Here is a 23,229-nt window from a genome sequence, read left to right as displayed (position 1 = left end):
TTTCTTTAACCCTAAAATAGGAATGAACAGTGGATCAAATTCCTTGGGCTGTTGTGAAAACTAAATTAGAAAATGTACATTCAGTACTTAGCATAGAGCTAACTAAAGTTAGATACATATTTCCAATTATTAATTAAACAGATAAGTTTATAACATATATTCAATTCTGCCTACATGCAGATAGTCTATTCTGATTAAAAACTACCCTAAAATTCATACATTTTAGTAAGCCAAAAGTTCCTTGCCCCATGTTACTCTGAATTGGGTGACATAATTCATGGTTATGAAACCATCTTGATGACAATGAAATTCTGCATTATAAAGACCTGGAAATTCAAACTCATTTGCTTTTATTTCTACATATGTCAAGCTGTTGTCCTATATTGTAAAGTCATGGATATTTATTTCAATCTTAAGAATAACATACTCTTAATTTTATGTGCTTAATTTATATGCTTACAGAAAAATATACATTAGTATTTAAAAGAAAATATCTTAGATAAAAAGGGACCATCTTTGAAGAAAGATAATTAACTTATTTTCATCGGCCATGTATAACAGCATCATCCCTTTCCCATTTTGCTTTTGTATGTTGGTGTACAGATGGGTCTTCTTTGTTGACAAGGTACTAATGATGATGCCCCTATCACTCTTCAGCTCTTCTTATTAGCTCCTAACCACCTTCATTTATTACTTCTGATTCCCTGCATGTTCAGTATATTAATTTTTTAAAAAACTATTTAGACATTCTTTTTTTTGTTCAGAAAATACAGTCTGAGGGCCAATTATGTGCCAGGCACTGCCAGGTACAGGAAAGATGGTGGTGACGTAAGAATGTGAGCTCTTCCCCTGCTAGGTGGTTCTCAACCAGAGCAGTATATTAAATGTTAACAAATGGTTCTCATTTTACATGACAATCCTAATAATTGATGATTATAGAAACATATGAAGCACATAATGCCAAAATATGTTCCCTAAACTGTTAATCTCTTAATTGAGTTTCTTTTATATATTGGGAATAGAATATGCTATTTAGAGGTCACAGTAGGAACACAAATACACCTCTACACCTCTTCTTCTCAATCTTATGTCTGTTACTTGGCGTTAATGAAGAATTCAAATCTAATTTTCCATTATCAGTCTCAGGCTTGCAGGAAAGATTTCTTAGGCCCAGAGAAGAGTAGCTGAAATTCATAATGGAAAGAGAGGGAATGTGATGAAGGGAAATATTTTTGACCTGGCATCTCTTCAGTGCCCAAGTGACTGTGGGAGACTGCTTCTTTTATATGACGGATTACCGCTTTTCCTTCTATCCAGCTTGGAGAAAGGAAGATGAGAGCTGAGGAGCAGGCCTAGACCCTTCGATTCTTGGCTAGTGAGCATCAAGAGGACCATAGAGAAAGCACTGGAAAGGAAAAAATATACAGGAGGAAGGGAGGTGAGGGAATCAGTGCCTCAGAAATAAGGAACAGAACTGACGGACCGATGGAGTCGGTTGCACCACCATACCTCAAGTGTCCTGACCTTTGTAATGTCTCCACACAAGTAAGATGGGTGTGAGACCTACTGATGTCCTCAAGGCATATCACACAGACACTAACCTAATCCACTCTGCCAGTTAAATTTTTTAAAGATGGACTTTCTGGGTTTTTTGTTTTGTTTTTGTTTTTGTTTTTGTTTTGACTTCTGTCACGATCACACTTACTGCCAACTGGGTATTATTTCATAGTAAGAAGCCTAGTAGGCTGTTACTAGGGACTGATGTTCTACCTGATCCTCAACTGCCTGATCAGTCAGGTATGGGTCTAAAATTCAGTGTGCTCTTTATACACTACTTAGCTGAGCAAGTATTTACGAAGTTCTTTAGTATACCACAAAGAGTGCTAGAAGCCGGGGGTATAGAAACTCAGATGGAGTTCTTGTTCTTAATAACTTCAGGGTCTGGTGGGAAGAAATAGCCATAGAAACTTAAACCTCGATATGAAGGCACTGAAGAATAGAGAACAAGGTTTACAGGATAAAATCCTGGAGAGGATAATCTTTTGGCAGAGTCTAAAAGTGATATAAAAAGAATATTCTAAATGTAGAAATTAGGATGAGCTAAAGCATAAAGTAGAAACCGTTAGAATGTTCCTGGAAATGACAGTTTGGTCTTAACTAGAAGGTAAAGTGCAGGAACATGGATAGGACATGTGGTGGGAGAAGCAGGCAACAAATCATGGAGGGTCATGTAGGACCTCGTGACTCCAAATGTTATCCATCATCAGTGTTGGCCTTGGCTGGAGCTTGTTGGAAATGCTCTGGCCAGACCTACTACATAAAAATCTGGATTTTAACAAAATCCCCAGGTGATTCCTTTGCACAATAAAGCATGAAAAACACTGGTGTAGCAGATGTGAACAGATCCAAGGAAAACGTAACTGGTAGCTGAGGGACCAGAAGTTTTTCTCAGCCAGTCTCTACCTTTCTCTTTTCCTTCATCACCAAGAATGGACTCCTTAGAATAGCTTCAAGTTCACTTTAGGCCTTGAACTCTTGCTTTCTACTGCTTGATTTCAGTGAAACCTACCCTACCCACCCCCCGCACCCTTACCATTGAAAACCTGGGCATGGAAAGCCTTGGGTATATGAGGGTAAAAGGAAGTTGGCAAGGACACTATGGAAAATCTTGAAGGCTAATGTTAACAACTAATATTCTTTCACTGCATCATGGCTGTCAATTTTTCACATACATTTTCCTCACATCAGCCCTGTGAGATCATGATCAATTGCCTCATTCTGCAGATGAAATAGTTGAGACAAATGATATAAGTTGTTGAAAGTCACATGGCTGAGGAAGAAGCAAAATATAGACTAAACCTAGGTTTTTGAATATGAAGTTCAATGATTCTTCCTCTTCTCTAAGTTGCTCTCCTAGCTCATGAGCTCATGGTGCCCTGGCCTGGTTGGTCCCTGTTGCTGCACTGTATTCTAACATCATTTTACAACAGAGGATCCAAGGACACTGGGAGTTGGGGTACACTCAAAGCAGAGGTCCACTAGGGGATGGCTTGGTTCACCTATTCAAAGGAACTGAGATTCAGTTAAATGTTAAAGCAATATGATTCTTTTTACTCTCTAAGCAGTCACCAAGGGAGGCAGAACAGAGGCAGGAAAAAAGTTAAATTAATTTTAGATTAATTCTGATTAAGAATAGGAATCAAATTCTGATGAAAGTCGCTTTTCTTTACTTTTTCACTGTTCAAGCTTACAAAAGACCGTGACTTTAGAATAAAACCACTCCACTGAGTCATGACCAGTCTAAGGTTAGAATTCATCTTATTGATTGAATTGAAATGTCTACAAAGATGATTTGATTGATCGAATTGAGATCAGCCAGTCCTTATATAGTTAAATTGGAAGTAAAGATTCTACAGAGATATGTCTGAATGTTCAAATGTGGGTAAAGTTTCCCTCTCCTCAATTATTCAGCCTGTGATCATCCATTGAAAACAAGGATAAGGGATCCATGAAAAAAATCTTGAATGCCTTTTGATATGCTTATGCTCTCTTCACTCTGTTTCCTTTGAGAGTTTGGGGTCTAAACCTCTCTTTGGCTGGTAGAGAGAAAGCAGAAATTTTTTTATTATCAAAATAGAAGTGATCTGCTGTGGTGGTCCCCAAATAATACTTCATTGAGGGCTCAAAATAACTCTATATTCACTTCTTTGGTACCTTCAGCTCAGGAGCAAATAGTGTTGCTTTAACCCTGAAACCCTGCATCTGATATGCATGTGAAGAGAATATAACTGTTATAAATTCAGAGAGCAGAAATCACAGAGGGAAAGGACAGTATTTGAGAGGTGAGGTTAAGAATGTAGAAATAGGATGGTTAGATATTCAGTTTGTTCCTATTGTATATTAAGTATTTTTTTCAGCTTTGGAAATTACCTCCTGTTGGAAATAAAATCTTTGATTTATTTCAAAATTTGAGAGACCTTTATGCCTTCATTGAAATCAAAGATGTTAGCTTTTAAGGGAAATATGTGATTTTCCCTTCTTTCTTGTCATTCACTTTATAAGCTTGGGAACACCACTAAGGGCATAAGTGTGTGTGACTAAGGTGAGATTGGATTAGAGCAGAGGGCAGCTGGAAGAGACAAGTAATGACTCCTCATTTAAAAAAAATATTTAAACTAGCTGGCTTATGTGCTAACATAGTCATCTGGGGTCAGATCTTCTATAAATGGTCAAGAAACATTTTTTTTAAAAGTTACTGTCTTAGACTATGTCAACAAGACATAGGTGTTTATCAATACCTTACTAGCAGGAAAAGCTATGAAAAAGGGCAATAGAAGGGGTATGAGAGGCTGAAGGGCCCAATCTAAGCCTGGAGGGGTCAAAAATAAAATATCAATTTGTACAGCCTTTGAAAAAGAAGAGGCGTTTAGAGAGAATATAATTGCTTGTAAAATCTTAAATGCTGTAGATAATACTGAGGCACCCTGGTTGGGGTGGGCAGCTTAGAGAAGACAAGCTGCGAAAGAGAAAAACAATTTCTCTCAATGCAAAGGAAAATGCTATTCATGCAGGGGCTATGGGCATCCAGCGTGATGTGTAGCAAAAAGATGAATTCAAGGAAACCAACAAAAGAACATCTAGGAGAAAACAGGTCTTGTTCTGGTTCAGGTATCTAAGAGCTCAGAATGAATAGACTATGACACTAGTTTTATTCGTGAAAAGGCTTATTAGCTACATATTATATGGATATCTATATCAATCTGTCAATGTAATCTAAAACTGTCAAATTTCTGGGGTCTGATCTCAATTAAAAACTAAGATTGATAATTTGTGGACTATCACTGTCTGCTTAATTCCAAAGGCAAAACTCAAGGTTTAGAAAGACCTTTTATAAGCTGGATATCACAGAGACAGAATTAGCAGGAAAGGCTGCTTCAGCTTGGAGCTGAGAGTGTGGTGAGAAGCCCCTTGTCACAAGTTTAGTAGATAAATTGAATACATCAGTTGAAACCTATGCTTTGACTCATTTATAAATTACAAAAAATAGGTAAAGCCCTTGAATGTGAGCTGTGGTGCCAACTTGTTTATCATTGCCTTCATTAGTTCATTCATTCATTCATTCATTCACTCATTCTGCAAATAACAATTGAATGCCTAGTAAATGATCAGGGAATGTTCTGAGTGCTAAGGACACAGTTGTTACCACACAGACCCCATCCTTGCACTCATGGAGCTTATAGAGCTGTAGAGAAAGATAGAGTAAAAACAGAAACACATGCTAAACAAGATTATTTCAGATGGCAAAATTCCTATGTAGAGAATAAGATGGCTTTGTGGGGATTTGTTGCTTAGATAAGATAAGGAGGATAGACTGCTTATGTGGGGTGGTCTGGAAAGGCCTCTCTGAGGTGTCATTTGAAACCCATCATGAGAAGAAGCCAGACTATATCAGCAACATACATATGTACAGCAGAAGGTGAAGAATACCTAGCTTGTTTCCGAATATACAGATCAGAGATTAAAGAATAAGTTGCTAACATGGCAAAGTCCTTAAATTTTTTTAAGAGGGGAAGGACTTATCTCTCTCTCTCTCTCTCTCTCTCTCTCACTCTCTCACTCTCTATCTCTACCTATATCTCTATCTCTCTATCTCTTAAAAGTGGAAATTGCCAACTCTTCCTTATGTGTCCATGAAGGTCATGTGTCTTTCTATCTTCTGGAGTTGCAGTGTTTCTTAAGCACAATAAAAACATGTCTGGACTTTTGTAGCCCTTGAAAGACTGGTTTCAGTCCCAACAGATTTCAAAGAATTATCTTTAATACAGTGCTATGTGAATGGTGGCTGCTTAATGAAGAATAGCTAACATAAGGAATGGAATTTTGTTTAATAATGGTAGTTGCTAAATATATATGTGTTTGTTAAAAAATGAAATTGAGTTTAATGAGCTTATAGACTAGTAGTCTTTTTCAAAGATGCCAAAATGCTTTATTACTCATTCCACAAGTAACCCCATTCACTTGCCTAAATCAGATATAAGAGTATTAATCCTGAGAGTAGTAACCCTGAGCAGTGATTCATAGCAGTGGTTCAAAGATGAGATTTGACTTAAAGCAACACTTTTGTCTCGATCACGCAAATGATGCTTAGGTAAATAACAATAAAAGGGAGAACATACTTTTATATAGGTTATTTTTTTCAATAGACTGTGAAAGATAAGATAGTAGCCAATTAGTTACACCTCTTTAGAACCCTAATTCTTAGCACATATGCAAAAGATAGATGCTCACTAATCTTGAAGGCTGTGCAAAGAACTGAAATAAGGGTGGCTTTAAAGCCAGACAAATTGTTTGAATCCTGATTCTGCAACTTTCCAGTCCTATGGGCTTAAGTTAATTGGTTTGTTAGCTAAACCCCACTTTTTTCACCTATTGAATAGAAATCCTACTACCTTTCAAGGTGGATTTGGAGATTAGTGATACTTTAGGCAAAATAACTATAGGGTAGCTATTGACATTTAAAAACAAGATGAAAAATAGGGAGAATGTGCTATTAAGTTCTGTGAGGGCAGGAACGGGAATTGTATCTTTCTGTATCCACAATTCCTGACACAAGAATAGGCACTCAACAAGTACTAGCTGAGTGAGTGAATAAATGAATTTATGTTTGAAGATGTGAGATGGATAAGGAGGTGAGAAATAGTGTTATATCATTGTGATTTATATCCAGTGATAGACAGAAAATTGAAGAATTTCAGGACCACATTAGATGTCATGACACCTTCAAATTTGTTATTGCCTCTAGGAGGAATACTCTTACACTACTCTAGAAAGAAAACTGTCCCGTTTATTCATAAAAAAAAAAAGTCAGAAAGAACTATCATCAATTATGTCTACCTTCCAATAGCGATTCCCCACTAGACAAGCATACAAAAAATTAATCAAATAAACAATACTGAAATACCTCCTCTAATGTTAATTGCAGGAGTTCTCCTGGCCTTTACAAGAATCAGGTGACCTCAGTGCAGATAAATCATTACTGGTTGAACTGTGTTAGTGTTCTGTGTGAAAAGAACCATGTCTCAGTCCAAAGGCCATGTAATGATTCTTTGAATAATTGCAATTTGACCCTGGGAAGAAGGGTTGAAGATTGTTTTGGATCTTCAGTTTTTACATCTTCATAAGCAATAAGTGGTGAAGTCAAAGCTAAGAGACTGTTTTAAAGGAAGCAGTTGAGTGGTCTCTGTATTCAGAAAGCAGGACAGTATGTTCTAAGAATTTCTGAGGGCCATAATAAGAGTCTGCAAATGAGTCTACATACCTGTTGGAAGAGTTAGTCTCAACCTAAAGAGATGGTGGAATAGACCTTAGGTAGAAAAAGATTCTACTTTTCCAGGGACTTAAGAATCTGAGATAAACAGCTCTGTCCTTTACTGATGGTAGAAATAAGGAAAGTTATCAAGAAGAAAGAAAATCTACATAGGTATAGAAATATCCAGATCAGGTGATCTGAGGAAAAGGGTGGTAGAAAAATCTTGCTTTCTCTCCATAGTTGGTTTATAATATTTCAGTTAAACATTTCCACCATGCTGCCTACAATGAACACAACCCCATCTGAAGGAAATTGTTCCACCCTTCACCTACAGCCTCTGCTGAGAAACTAAGTTATCAGGTTTTGCCCACCTGTCCAAACTATTCTCATTTTGACCGTACCACAGTTCACTGACTGAAGTGAGTGTCTGCCAACTGGGATACAAATCTATTAACTAGCCTAAGGTATAGCCCATGTGAAATAATAAACTGGGCTAGAGATTTGCTCAGGAATTTGTGTTGGGAGTGTTACTACAAAATGGCTTAGTTAGCAAAGGAAATTGAAGCTTGATCATGCAGAGAATCCATAAGTTTATTGTCATAAGTAGCTCAAGTTGTGAGAAAACAGAACCTGTGATTAACCAGAAGCTGTGAAGTTGAGAAAATGGTGCTCCAAAGTAAGGAGCGAGAACTCACTGTCCAGTTAGCACTTGGAAGAGAAGTGGATATTCAGAGATGGAGATTTGTGGAGGGGAACTAAGTCACATTTGTGGTAGACACATATTAACCAGTTCCTGCTCTTCCTGCAACCTTGTTCTGTTCTAACTTCTACTCTTACTGAGTTTTAGAGTTTTCAGTCTTTCCTGGTTCACTAGACAGCATATCTTTACAATAAGACCCTGTTCTTTGTGGTAAACCTACCCTGTGACCAAAGTACACAGATTAAAACCCATACGATGACCAAGCAGCCAGTTTTCCTTGGCACAGTTTCAATGTTAGATGAATACCCAATTCATCTAACTGTTCAAATCTAGATGAGTACCTATTGTTCACACACAGCCAGGGAAGTTGGTTCTATTTGTGGTTTGAAAAATACGAGTGCTGTACCCTTAGCTGGCCTGATTCAGTTTGCAGAGAATGGGGCAGGAGAAGGGCAGACGAAGGAGGGTGGGAGGGATAGAGAGAGAAAAGGAGGGGAAAAAGAAGACTGGCAGAAATAAAGATTAAAAGATTGAAAGATTTGGCTAGGAAGAATATCATCCAATAAGTAGTTGGCAAATTCCCCTGAGTTTGGAGATTAAGAAGGTTTGTTGACCTAAAATAAGTCTTTTAAAGTTACCATCTGTCAAAAGAAATGACAGTCAGTTTCAAAAATTTTGCGTGCCCAAATATATAAGGCTTAAATCTTCGGAGTAAATGGCTTGCCTTCAAATATAAAATAAAATAAACATAGTCAAGTGGTGTTAAGACAGGGGTGGTGTTTGCATGTGACTTGTTTACCAAGAATCCGTCTACTACTAATATTTTATTTTTTTAAGAAAGCCTAAGTCTTCTTACAGAGCCTAAAGAAAAATGTCTGGGTATCCCTGGTTGAATTCATATAAAGGAGGCAGGCATATTTCCATATAACAACTCAATAGAATGGTTATGGCCACTTCAATAATACAATAAAATTTATTTTTATATTGGATTATAAAATTACCATACCAGAAGTGGCCAATAGTTTATCAGTTTTCAAAATGGCTAGTGTTGGATGCAACTGAGAAAGGTGTAAAATCCCTCAAATGTGTCTAATTATCCCAAACTGTACTGCCCAAGGGAAATATTCTCCTAACCCTTTTGGTTGATCAGTTTATGTTATAAAACATATGGGTTGATGACCCTTACAACATAGCTTTGCTTCAGTGAATAATGTAACTACAGGTGTCTTTTATTGTCCTATAAATATTATGTCTTCCCTTGAAATGGTTTTGCATTCATTATGTGTCTTTCTCAAATTATTTTCTAGTGTCATTATTTCACATATTAATTGAACATCACTAATCCCATATAGACTGAATGAATTTTAGAAAACAACTATTAAAATTGACCTAGGCTTCAGATCAGGGAAACTTGTTGAAAATAACAGGCCAAATTCAGAGTCCAAACCCTCTCTCACCACCAGCTCCAGACTGGACCCAATCAGTTGGTTTTGGAGGAGAAGGAGAAGTTTAGAAGCCATTTACTCTTTTCTCTCCAGGCCCTACGAATGACTGTGTGTGTGTGTGTGTGTGTGTGTGTGTGTGTGTGTGTGTGTGTGTGTGTGAGGAGAGGAGCTCTGCAACATTAACACTGATATGAAAGAGTGAAGGTCAAAGTTACTTAAATTTGAACCCAGGTTCCATTTATCACTTACTAGCTGTGTGACCTTAGCTAATTAATCTTTCAGCTCATTTCCTTAGCAGTAAAACATCAATAATGGCACCTGCCTCATAGAGTTGTTGTAAGGATTCAAGTGAGAAAGAGCCTGAAAAGCCCCTCCCATGGAACTTGGTCCATAAAAAGCACCTAATGAAGGTGAACCGCTAATGATGACCATGGCTATTCTTCCTGTAGTCACAGTGATTAAACCTGCTCCTATAAGTAGAGAGATGTCCTTTTTAAAATGTCTCCTGTGGCAAGACATCCTCACAAAGAAGTCATTGAGAGAGGAAAGGGGCAGGTTTGGGCCAGGAAGCTCTTGCATGAAAGAAGGTTGGAAGAAAAATGTACATCCTAGATGCCCTCACCATGATCCTGAAGGCAGAAAGAGAAAAATCTGAAGACAGATGAAGGAAAAAATGTTGAGAGTAAGGTTTACCTAGGTGTGGGATTCTATTCACTGCTTTGCTTATGATATGCCAGGCGCGTGCTAGTGCTGTCACTATAATAAGGGTTGGTTTGGAATGGTAAAATGGTGAGAGGGAGAGAAAAATCATTTTTTATTGAGATATAATTGACATATAACATTGTATTAGTTTTAGGTGTGCAACATAATGATTTGATATATGTATTTACTGTGAAATGATTACCACAGTAAGTTTAGTTAACATCCAGTGTCAAAAGAACCGTGGAAAAAATGAAGCAGAGAACAGGGTAGAGAGAAGCAGGTGAGAGTGAGGATAAATGATATTTAAGCTTTGTCTCAGTATTTGATTCATGACCCATTCTGACCATGTTTTCTGAGCAACACAACCAGCTGGATGCCACAGCATCCTCAGAGAATCTAGTACTTCTGGTTTATGCTAACTGTCATGTGTATTGACATAACTGTACGAAGAGAGAAATGCAGGAAAGTTTAGCTGGAGGTACAGACTAATGCTTTGCTAATGCTATTAATTGCTGCCAGTGTTTCCAACGGCTGTGACATTGAAAACACAATAGCAGTTTTCTTGTACATTTTACCTGAAAGGCTTGTGTCTGACATTATTTGGGAGGTATACAGGTTGGGAGTTACAAACATAAAATATTGTTTTGTTGACACATGCAAATATTTGGAAAGTCTTCCAAATTTAAAGGAGAAAAAAAATACAACATAAATTATAGTCAAAAATACCAAACCTTTGTTTGGTTTTTCATTTTCCCTGGGGAGCAGCTGCTGATTTCACTCTAATTTTAGCTGCTATTGCTTTGAGCTAAACTTTCCATTTTTATTAAAAAAAAAACTGAGTCTAGAGGATTACAAGCTCCTGTGCTTTTGATTTTTAATAAAAACGAGCATTTACCTCTGAACAGTAGCAGCAAGAAAGGGAATTAAACCTGAGGCTAGTGAGTTGACCTTTAGAGGGGTGCCGATCCACAGGGAGGTGACGAATTTAACACACATCCCTTTTATTTCTCATGTACACACTCTCCAGCTAATATTCTTCTTTTTAATATTTATTTAAATGGGAAAAAATTGATTAAAAACAAACTTTGTTCTATAACGTTTGTGTTTCATGAATTGCCTGCGTGCATGCAAGTCCTTCCCAGTTCTTTGCCAGCTGGTATGGTTGGATTTCCATGTGTAACATGAATAGTGATGGTTCTGATTTAAGATATAGAATAGAAAGAAAATCACATATCCATCTCCATACTGGGCTCTACTGAATGGGGAATCTGGGGTGATGCCTGACATAGTGAAACTAATCAATCCAACACGGCTGACAAACTATTATACTACTTGCAACTGGGAATGTGTATACCCCAATTGTAGGGAAATCTCAATCTTTAATCTGTTCAGTTTTTTATAGAGGAAAAGAAGCATAGTAAATTTAGTCTAATTTGCATATGACTTTTCTGTAAAACACATATATTCTGGTGGCATTAAATGAATATCGCTGTTTAAAGAAAAATGGTCCATAATCCATGGTTTCAGCTTACAAATTACTGTTTGCATTATTCTCTAATCCTCCCCCAGCACCAATTCTATACAACACTATTTTGTCTCAGCAAAGGAACTTGCCTACAACTAGCTCAGGACATAAAATGCTGAGCCTTAAACTCGGCCTTTCACTCCTTTTGCTCTCTCCTTTCTCTATTCCTCCTGCCTCTCATGGAAGGAGTGCCAGGCTGATAGAATACCGATTGGGAGTCAACGTTTCTTTTAGAAATCATTCAAAGCTTTAATTCTGTCTGTCAAATGGATCACTACTCTTACAGCATTTAATTATTTGAATATACTGACTTTTTTCTCCTCAAAATGCCATTCGTTTCTGGACCTATATTCAGAATTCCAAAATTTAACTATTTGTCATAGACCAAAGACAGTACATCAAGGACATGAATTTTGGAGTCAGCGTTTTATCATTTACCAGTTGAGTGATGGCTCCATGTTTCTATTTTCTCCTCAATAAAGTGGAGATAATAATAGTGCCAACCTCCTAGAGTTATGGAGAGGAAAAAATGAGGAGATAGATAGGCAGGGAGATAAATGATAACAAGACAGACAGATAGATAGATAGATAAAGATATCACCTCATCACTTAGACCATTTCTTGAAACATAGTAAACACTCAGCAAAATGTTAGAGGCTATTATTATCTTATATTTACATTTGAAATGAACTGTTCTCTTGGTATATGTCTCATTTCTTTAAGCATAACTTCTTTGAAGGCAGAAATAGTATATTTTATTTCTTCTGTAGCCAACAGTAGAACTCTCTATGGTGCTTGTCATATAATGGATACTAAATTGATTGACTGAGGTATTTAACAGATTTTTTTTTTCCATTTGACTCTATCCCTGCCCCTACATTTTTTTTTTTTTTTTTTGCTGTACGCGGGTTTCTCACTGCTGTGGCCTCTCCCGTCGCGGAGCACAGGCTCCGGATGCGCAGGCTCAGCGGCCATGGCGCACGGACCCAGCCGCTCCGCGGCATGTGGGATCCTCCAGACCGGGGAACGAACCCGTGTCCCCTGCATCGGCAGGCGGACTCTCAACCACTGCGCCACCAGGGAAGCCCCTGTGCCCCTACATTTTAAAAATGTATGCCACGTGCTGTGGGTCTCAGTTTAAGAAGCTATCTAGAACTAGTACAGTACCAGGGGGCTTTGGAAAAAGACAATGTAGATGAGACTGGGCCCCTGTTACATCTGAAGAAACATTTGATTTTTTAAAGTGGCTTCAGGAAAGAGTAGGCATCTGGGTGACTCTTGGAGTCTTGGTAAATAGACTTTGAGAGCTAGAGATTAGGATATGGTTAAGATCAATCCAGATGGAGGGGCTGGAATGAGCAAAGTCTGGAGGCCAGGAAGCTTGAGGAACTGTTTAGGGAAATTGCAAATCATTCAGTTTAGCTGGTGTGGCACAATACTGGAGAGAAAATTGGAAAATTGGAGCAAAATACTTGAGGGTCATTCTATTTAAGGGTCAATGATATTTTTATCTGATTTATGTTGCTTAAATATCATCATTTAGTAGATTAAACAAAAAAACTAGAAATTTATATTGCTTTCTATTTTCTGGGAATTGTGAGATTCTTTTTAAGGGAAAATGATTCATTCTTAGGTCTTATATATGGCATGTTTGAATAAGATGAGTTCAGCTTTATATAAATGTTGACAGCTCTAAAAACAGCAGCACTAATGGTCAAGCTAAGCTTTTGCTACAGCAACCCCAGAGGGCTTCCAGAAACAAGTAGGAGAGTTCTGAGTACAAAATGGCCCCTGGAACTACCTTATCTGTCCTTACCAGTTAGACCCATAACTATTTTATGGCACAGCCAATTTCCATAGACACCATTGTGAGTTTTGTTTTCCTCTTATTAAGGTAGGCTCATTTCACATTTTACAGGATGGGAGGTGCTAGGCAGGGATTCTACTCTGAGATTCCACAGCATTTTCTTTTAAACTTTATTTCAGTATTTGACATATTGTAGTGTAATTTATCTGTTTATGTACCTGTCTTCCCCATGAGCCTATGAGCTCTATCAGGAGTTTCGTGAAATCTTTGCCATGTTTCAGGCATTGTGCTAAGGGTTTTACATGGATAGTTTATTGGCCTTCATGACAATTCTATGAGGTGGATACTATTATTAATCCCATTTTACACATAAGGAACTGATGTATATAGAGGGTAAGAAAATTATCCAGGTTGTATAATTAGTAGATGTTAGAGCTAGGATTTGAACTCAGTCTAATTGTAGAACCCGACTCTTAAATATCATACCATACAAAAATGAATCTCTGTTGATTGAATGTGTGAATAAATGGAACAAATGCTATTATGCACATTTTGGTAGAAAGAACATTGGATAGGGAACTAGGAAACCTGATCTCTAGTCCCAGGTCTGCTTCAAACTAGCTAGGTGACCTTGGGCAATTATCTTAACTTCTCTGAGCCTCATTTCTTTACTGGGTTATTTTGAGGATTAAGTTATATGAAATGTGTGAAAGTGCTTAGCTCAAGGCCTGTTCCTTTCTGAGTTTTTATAAATGCTAGTCTTCCTTTCTTTCTCACCCTTCTTTGCCCTGAGAGTCCTCTGAACCAACCTTGACTTTTCGAAGGCACATGACATCCTGTCTCAATCCGTGCCCAACCTCCATGGGCAGAAGGTGCTTGCCCTCACTTGAAGGAGAGAAAACACGGACAGCAGCAGATGATTATTGAGAGAGCAGAACTGGGTGAGGTTATGCAGCTGCCACTTCAGTAGTGACCGATGATGGCAGGGGGCCATCACATCAGTGCAGGGCCCTGTGTGGCCAGGCTGGACGCATCTGCCTCAAGTCGCTCTATATCTCTAATGTGAGCTACACGTGTAATTATCCAGGCAGCAGGCTAAAATATCGCCACAGACAACAAAGTTTCATCAGCAGAAGGGCACACTTTGTTTCATGTGACTCCAGCAGAGCACTGCAAAATGTTAAAAGCTGCAATGATGAAGGACAAGTTAGAAAGTCATGGAGTAATATGTTGTCCGCATGGCCAGGCCTCCACGGGTTAAGCAAATCAGGAAGTTAAGGAGTACACCTGAGACTGTTAGAAAAAAAATACCCACAAAGTTGTTTTTAGCTATGGGGTCCTCACTAGAATATGCTTTTCTTTCAAAGAGCTCAGAGTCTTTGTTTCTGTTACTAAGTCCTTAATAATTGACTAAGACTGTCACTGCAAAATCAGGTGGGAAATCACATTTTAGATAAAATTGTTTTGGGGAGCAGTGGAATGAGTGAAATGTACATATTCTGTGACTTAGTTGTGTGTGCACAGATTAAAAGACAGGCACGTACAGATCAAAAGACAGGCACATACACATGCTTGCAAAGTTACATGTTGGGTGTTTGTGTTTTTTTTTTAAAGATCATTTATATAGTAACCTTATTATTCTCTTATTGTGGTATTATTATGACTTCCTTCATCCTTGCCGTGACCTCAGGTTCCTGAGAGGAATCCTCCGCTGTGTGTGTGTGTGTGTGTGTGTGTGTGTGTGTGTGTGTGTGTGTGAGTGAATGAGTCTGGAGACCCACACTGCTTCTTGTGAGGAATATAGACAGCTGCAAGGCCCTGTGTGCTCTGGTGTACCTGAGAAGTGCTTGTGAGAATTGTGGATAGGTTAAGGTTAAAAGGCATAGAAAATGGGAGAAAAACATGGAGAAGGGGAAATGGAAAGTATTATGAAAAAATGCAAGGAAGCAGGGGAGAGAGTCAATAGGATCTCAGAGTAGAAAAGAGGGAAGGAGGTGAGCGTGGTCCAGGAGGGGTAAGTGCCACCAGCTGTCATGTTTGGTGCTACATGGGGTCTGACTCTGTCCAGGTTCCTAGACTGGATCTTAGGGTATTAATCCTCAGGTGTTCTATCATATCCTCTAGAGAGGACAAAGAGAAGTCCAGAGACCATCAAGGTTGCTGAGCCAGTATTTCTAAGGAGAACTTTTTGCCTGACCTACTCCCTTTACTGCCATCTGTACCCAATCCCCATATAAATACATCTTTAATGATCTGGCACAATGGCAATTTTTTTTCAGAAGTTTTGCTTTTCTTGGAGAGGGGTGCGGAGAGAGAAATGGGAATGTACAGGGGAATTTAGAGTGATGTAGCAAAAGGGTTTTAGCTGCACGGATCTAGATCACCTTTTACCACCTTATTGATGAGAACGCCAATTGGAAGTGAATCAAAACCGTTACTGACTGATAGGCTGCATCTATTGCTTCCCCTTTTCTACATGGCTGACCACTCTATCTGAGATGAGAATTAAATGACTTGACACTGTTTACTCCTCACATAGGTCTTAGTTATTGCAGAGAGTCTTATTTCTTCTAGATTACTGATATATAGATTGTTTTAGTTTCTTCCTTAGTTAAATCAAAAGGTATTTGTTGACCAAGTACTACTAATACTGTCACTGCTACTGCTGTTACTGCTAATACCACTATCCTTCACTACAACCACTAGTTACCATTTATCAAAAACTCATATTGTTATGATTTACTTATTTATATTTTACTTTGATGTATATATAATTATACAAGCAACTGGGCCTCACAGAAGTTTTATAATTTGCTCAGGGTCATGTAGTTAGTAGTGGAAGGGCTGGAATTCAAAGTGAGATGCGTTTGGTTCTAAACCATTGTATAGATCACTATACAAGGAATACTGTTGGGGCCAGACCATAAATAAGTAAATAAATGTGGGGAATAAAATGAATCCTTGTCCACTACTTTCAGATTTAGTGGGCAAAAAGACAGGTATAGAAATAGCTCTAAGTCAATGTAAATGGTATTGAATGTTCTGAACAGTGATTCTCAAATGATCCATCACCACTACTTGGGGAATTTATTAAAAATATAGATTCTAGACTGCAGTCAAGGAACTCTGGGTTGGGACCAAGGAATCTATAATTTTAAAAGACCAAATGTAAAACTTTCCTTTGATTCCAGAGCCCAGGCAATTTTGAGAACTGCTGATAGCCAAGACAGTATGTTACCCCTTATTATAAGAAGGGGTAAAATAGATCCAACCAGAGGATGTGGAGATTATGGAAACCCGTTTGAGGTTGTTAGTTGACTTTAGAATTTCCAAGGTTATTTAAGTCTTCAAAATCACATCATGATTTATGAAAAATAGTTGTCAGTAGCTTTAGACTAGCACCTACTACTAATTCTAGAAATGACTAGCTGTAACCCTTGCTGGCTTAAATAGATCTTATGTTTTAAAGTGCACTTACACTGATGTACTTCAGTACCATAATTTGATCCTTGAACCATTCAGTTTACTTATTCTAGTAATCTATTTACCATATCTATGAAAGTAAAAACAAAAACAAAAACAATTTATCATCATCACCATCATCATTATTTTAAGTTGTAACTATCAACATTTTTGCTTAGACACTATTTGTATGTTCTTCGCCAAGTCATTTCACCTCTCTGGGCCCAAATTTCCCATCTATGTAAAGAGGGCATTGGTAAGTAAACTAAGTAAACTCAAAGTTATGAAAATCCATGAAATTAAGATCTTGGGCTGTCATTTATCAGTACTCAGTTACCTTGAGACATTTTTCTTTCTAATTGGGAAACTTCTTTATAATTTGATAAACATAGAATCACAACTTCAAAGGTCAGCTCTGGAATAACTAGGAATCTTGCTGGGCAGATTTGAGGCTTGTGTCTGAAAAGCTATATATACAGAAAGCCTAGAGGATCAAAATAGTCTAGAGCTTTCAGGACTGGACAGCTGATGAGTGGGTAAAGGTTGCCTATGCCTCACTCTGTCAGCTTGTCATTTTAATGAATATCAGAGCCTCTTATATGCCAAATTGGGAAGCCAATGACCTCATCTTGGCTGAGAATGAGCCCCTCCCAGAACCTGGCTTAGTTCTGTGAGAGCAGTTTCAATAGCTACAAGTTTCACTCCCACACACGGCTGCAAGGACTTGTATTGCCAGAATTCTGTGACCTCTCTTGTCCCTGATTATAATATAGGCAAAAAACTGCCTTGAAAATATAAAGATATTTTACATGATTTACAGTCTGACCTTAAGATGCTCTTGATGGTATGTCTGAAGGAAAAGAAGGAATGGCTGTTCCCAGACAGGTTGAGTTCTTTCCTTATCAGGAGGGTTAAAGTAAACATTCTTTCCCTTCCGTGCCTTCCCAGCATTTCTCAGGTTGATGAAAGGGGAGATCTGTGTGTTGGACTGAGAGTTATGGGGAAGCAAAGCCAAAGAAATGGGACAAACTTTTCTCTCTGCCACTACACATGAAGTGTGAGTTTGGAGAAAAGGAGAAGGAAGGTCTTGTCAATCAGAAAGGGGGTTGGGGCTTCCCTGGTGGTGCAGTGGTTGAGAGTCCGCCTGCCGATGCAGGGGACATGGGTTCGTACCCCGGTCTGGGAAGATCCCACAAGCCGTGGAGCGGCTGGGTCCGTGAGCCATGGCCGCTGAGCCTGCGCATCCGGAGCCTGTGCTCCACAACGGGAGAGGCCACAGCAGTGAGAGACCCGCGTATCGCAAAAAAAAAAAAAAAAAGAAAGAAAGAAAGGGGGTTGGCCAGGGAAAGGAGAGTCACCAGAGCAAGGGCAGCAATACCTACCAAAGCAATATCCAAGGAATGTCTTGGCCGATAGACCACATATTCTAGCAATAAGACCACTCTGTTCTGTTGGCCAGGTTATTGTAACTGGATGCCATTAAATGTTTGAATCATCTAATCAGCCTTCTTATTCTGATTCTATGCCCTCTAAACTAACCTCTGATCATAATGTCCTTCCAACAAGGAAAAGACTCTGGTCATGCTGACAGTCTGCGAGGGAGTTTTCTTTCACATTATAAAATAATATACCATCATTCTTTTTAAGTGTTCATTTGGCTAATGAGCAAATCCTCATGCTAAATACAGCTACTGGTTAAAACTGTGCTATTTAATTTAGTAAGTACCACTAGCCAAATATAGCTATTTAAATTTAAATTAATTAAAATTAAATTAAATTAAAAATTAAGCACCTCAGTCCTACAAACCACATTTCAAGGGCTAAAAAGCCACATATGGCTAGTGGCTACCATACTGAATAGTGCAGATTATCAAGCATTTCTTTTATCACAGAAAGTTCTATTCGGCAGCTCTGGGTTAGAAAGGAATTCTCAATTCCTGTGCCAGATCATACTTGGTAATCTGCAGTAACACACTTAGACCCAGCTGTACCTCAGTTTTTCTATCTAATGGGAGAAGGATGCTCTCAACCAAGTAGGAATTATGTGGGCACTTTAATGTAATTGCTAATTGATGCTTTATAAATAGAACAAAAAAGAGTGTATATTTAAATATTAATGTGAATCACATTCCTCATTTTAAGTGTGTTCCATAGAACTCTGTCAGGTTTAAATCTGTCTATATTTCCAACAACTTCTCTGTAAAATGAGGCAAAGAGAAATACTGAAAGGTTGTCCTTAATCTTGTCAAAGAATTATAGGCTACTGTAAATATGTAAAATGTCTGATATTAACTCTGAACTTCTGAATGAGCAAAGCTTTACCAGCAAAAGAACTAGCAATGATATCTTATATTTGTATGCCACCTTTCCAAAATGTTCTCACATGCATTCTCTAATTGATACTTAAAATAACCCTTTGAAGGGCAAGATATGTATTATCATCCCTATTTTACATTCAGAGAGGTTAAGTTACTTGTTCAAGATCATATGATTTGAGTGTCAGAAGTAGAACCAGGCTTTTGACTCCTAAATTCACTTTTTTTTTTTCTTTTGCGGTACGCGGGCCTCTCACTGCTGTGGCCTCTCCCGTTGCGGAGCACAGGCTCCAGACGCGCAGGCTCAGCGGCCATGGCTCACGGGCCCAGCCGCTCCGCGGCACGTGGGATCCTCCCGGACCGGGGCACGAACCCGTGTCCCCTGCATTGGTAGGCGGACTCTCAACCACTGTGCCACCAGGGAAGCCCTAAATTCACTTTTGATTCTGTTTTACCACCCTGTTTCAGTTATCAGGACAAGTATTATATTTTAGGAAAGACAACAGTAGAAAGAGAATAGAAATGTTGAGCCTTTGGAATCATGAAGTATAGACTGAAAATGTTCTTCATTCTTCCAAAAGAGTACACCTGAGCTTTTGGAAGTCACAGAGAAACTGCTGTTTCACCTTTCCTTCCTACCTGCTTCACTTGTGGAACTTAGCTTGCATTCATTCATTCATTTATCCAAGGTGAACCTAGTACTTCTCATGTGCCAGTCACTTGGCTAGCCTCTGGGGATACAGGGAGGAATGAGACATGCCCCAAATCTTGCGGGGCCCATATTCTGATGGGGAAAGAGATACACATTGATTACCACCCTATAGCATAGATGCGAGGGTAGAGTTTATTACAAAATGCTCTGGCATTGAAAAGGAAGAGGTGATTAATTCCGACCAAAGTGGGGTGGTCATGCGAAGAAGCTCCACACTCTGTGTAGTGACATGTGGGCTGGACCTTAGATGGAAAGGGAGAGCAAATAGGTTACATTTTTAAAAGGGAAGTATTTCTAAGTAGAACAAACAGCATGAGCAGAGTTATGTTGTTTTAAAACAAATAAAAATAGTATTCTTAATTGTGCTTACTATGTTTCAGGCATTTTATAAATACATTAAGCTTCTCTTCACCCTCATAAAAACACTATGAGATAGGTACTGTTATTATCTGCATTTCACAAGTAAAGAAACTGAGGCTCAGAAAGGTGAAGTAATCTACTCTAGGTCAAATATTTAATAACTGCTACAATCAGGAATCAGATGTTCACAGCCAGATTCCAGCAGTTGTGCTCTTAACCACATAGTGGTGATGATACTGTGGAGTCAGTTTTATAACCTGATGTTTCTTCCCTTTTATGGTATAAGAAGCTGTTTCTCAAGTCATTAAAATTCTTCATAAATGCTATTTTAATTGTACAAGAACCCATCTTGTTGATACATTATAATTTGTTTAACTAGTCCTTTATTGTTGGATATTAAGTTGTCTCCAACCTTTTACTATTTTGAATAACAGTGCATGACTATTTTTGTGAATCAGGATTTTCTTCACAGGCCCAACCTAAAGGAGTAAGCCCCTTGAGATTTCCTTAGTATTGTCACCAAGAGGGAGAGCAGTCCTAGAAGGCTAGAGCACACACTAAACACAGTCTATTTTGGGTTATTCTCTGGAAATTATCCCCAGGGTATTGTACGACCCAAGTTGGCTCCTTCTGAAGGGCTGGATTTTTCCAGGCCTCTGCTACCCAGTTAGTATATTCTGAAAGATTGCAAATTCGTTTTAATATTAACCTAAGAAAAATATAATTAAGAAAGTAAATCAGCTGAAAATGTTATAAACCCAAATAGAGGTGATCTTTGAATTATCTGCTCTTCCGAATTACTTATTACATCGCTCTGTCCATTTAAATGAGTGCTGGCAGTTTTTGATTGCTTGGCCCTAAGTCAAACTTGGCAGAGAGAAATGTGAAGGTTTAGGTTAAAATGTGAGAATTTTTTTTCCCCTAAATGAATGCAGTTAAAATTACTAAGCTTCACTTGACCCATACTGATTATACATCTCTTTTCTTACTTGGTGATGGCATCCATTTTAAGGGAGAAACCTAGAAATGCTGAGCGAAGAACACACTGTTTATTTCCAAAAGGTTCATTTCCCATCCCTGCTTTAGATGGACAATGAGTTGTAGTTCAAAGGCTGCCCTGCAGGGAAGCTAATATACCCTATAATTTAAAGGACCTCTTGGGAAACCTGGTAAAACATTCTATTTAGAAACATGCCTGCTGATATGACATATATTTTTATAGTTCTACCTGTTTATTGCTGGGATATAAAACGTGTTTTCACTCAAAATGTGCCTGCTTTCAGAAAACAGAGCAAGAGGCATACAGAAAACCATGATCCTGTTATCGTGTGTATTATAAGTTTTGTTTTATAGTTCCCTTCTCCAACTCATCTCTTTTCCCGGCAGCTATGAAGTCTGGATAGTAAAGTCTTCTGGACATTTCTTTCACTAAGCCCAGGGATGACTCCTAGGTTACAGACCTAGTAATATCTGCTTTGAAAGACACTTCTGAAGCTCTGATTAACTTTTAACCAGTCAGGCCCTTTAAGTACAAGTGCAACGGAATCATTCATTTAATTCTTCATTCTTTCATTCCCCATTAAAAAACCTTCTACACAATCGCCATTTCAGGAGCACTAGTTCTGTGCTAAGAGTTATGCTAGTGTTGCCAAGAATATACACATGAATAAAAGATTCCAACCCTCCCCTCCTCGACTCTCTCAGCAAATGATCATGCCTTGAAGATCCCTGACTTTAAATATTCTAATCTGACGACACCTTCACTTATCCCTTCAACTTCCCATTTCCTGTTACAGTGGAGCCAGGAGGGAGGCTGTGGTGTGCCCTCTTCTGTCTAAGGATAGTCCCTTCACTTCACCTCTCCCATCAACCTCCCCTTTGAGGTTAAGGAGTGTATCTGCATTCACAAACCATTATTTCTTCAGGGTCTGGCACAAATCCTGGTACATGATAGTCTGTCAGTAAATATTTGTTGAAAACATAAATAAATAAATTTTACTCCAGAGGAGCTAATAATCTAGTATGGAAGCTTCGACGTGTGCTGAGCACAGAATAAAAACTCAAAATATTAACTCAAGAATAAATAAATACTGTCACCAAGAGGGAGAGCAGTCCTAGAAGGCTAGAGCACACACTAAATGCACTCTATTTTGGATTATCTTCTGGGAATTTTCCCCAGTGTATTTTATGACCCAAGTTGGCTCCTTCTGAAGAGCTAGATTTTTCCAGGCCTCTGCTACCCAGTTAGTATATTCTGAAGGATTGCAAATTAGCTCTACATACCTAGTACTATCTTGAAGTCTTAATAACACCTTAAGTCGATTACTTTAACTTCTCTCCCTGATCTTCATCCTGGATACTGTAACTCGGCTTGTGACTTTCTTCTCCTTATCCATAAGGAAATCATTCAGAAGCAGAAAAGTGACATAGTCTTTGCTTTCCATTGTCAAATGGAAAGTAGTATAGATTTCTGTTCATTCTACTTTAGCATCATATGGGTATCCCTCTTTAGGTACCATTAACACCATTGCGCCTAAGTTTAGGTCCTTATCAGCCATCAGCATGATCATTATAATAGGTTCCCTAATGTCCTCCATACCTCACACTTACACCAAAATTCATTTCCCCTAATTGCTGCTAGAGAACTCTTTCTAAAATCTACATTTGACTTTCTCATTCACCTGCTTAAAATCTGTTGTTTTGTCTTCATCTTGGATGACTACAGGCATATCATACATGCCTCCCTGCTCGGTTTCCTCTCCCAAAGCTCCCCACCCTCACTCCCACACTCATCTCTCCGCAAATGTGGCTCACTTGTTTCCTCTTGGACTCCAGGTTGTTTCACAATGTTGTCCCTGTGGTTTCTTTTGTCTGTAACTTCTTCATGTCTGG

General features: G+C 38.5%; 1 protein-coding gene across 1 annotated transcript in view; it reads left to right on the top strand.

The window, feature by feature from the left end:
* Positions 1–23,229, top strand: part of LSAMP (limbic system associated membrane protein) — a 663,395-nt gene that overhangs the window by 111,869 nt on the left and 528,297 nt on the right. The window lies entirely within an intron of this gene.

This window comes from Mesoplodon densirostris, chromosome 5 (assembly GCF_025265405.1).
Source record: "Mesoplodon densirostris isolate mMesDen1 chromosome 5, mMesDen1 primary haplotype, whole genome shotgun sequence".
In the NCBI taxonomy this organism is placed as follows: Eukaryota; Metazoa; Chordata; class Mammalia; order Artiodactyla; family Ziphiidae; genus Mesoplodon; species Mesoplodon densirostris.
Note: the sequence above shows the minus strand (reverse complement) of the source record. Positions and strands in the feature narration are given on the sequence as shown.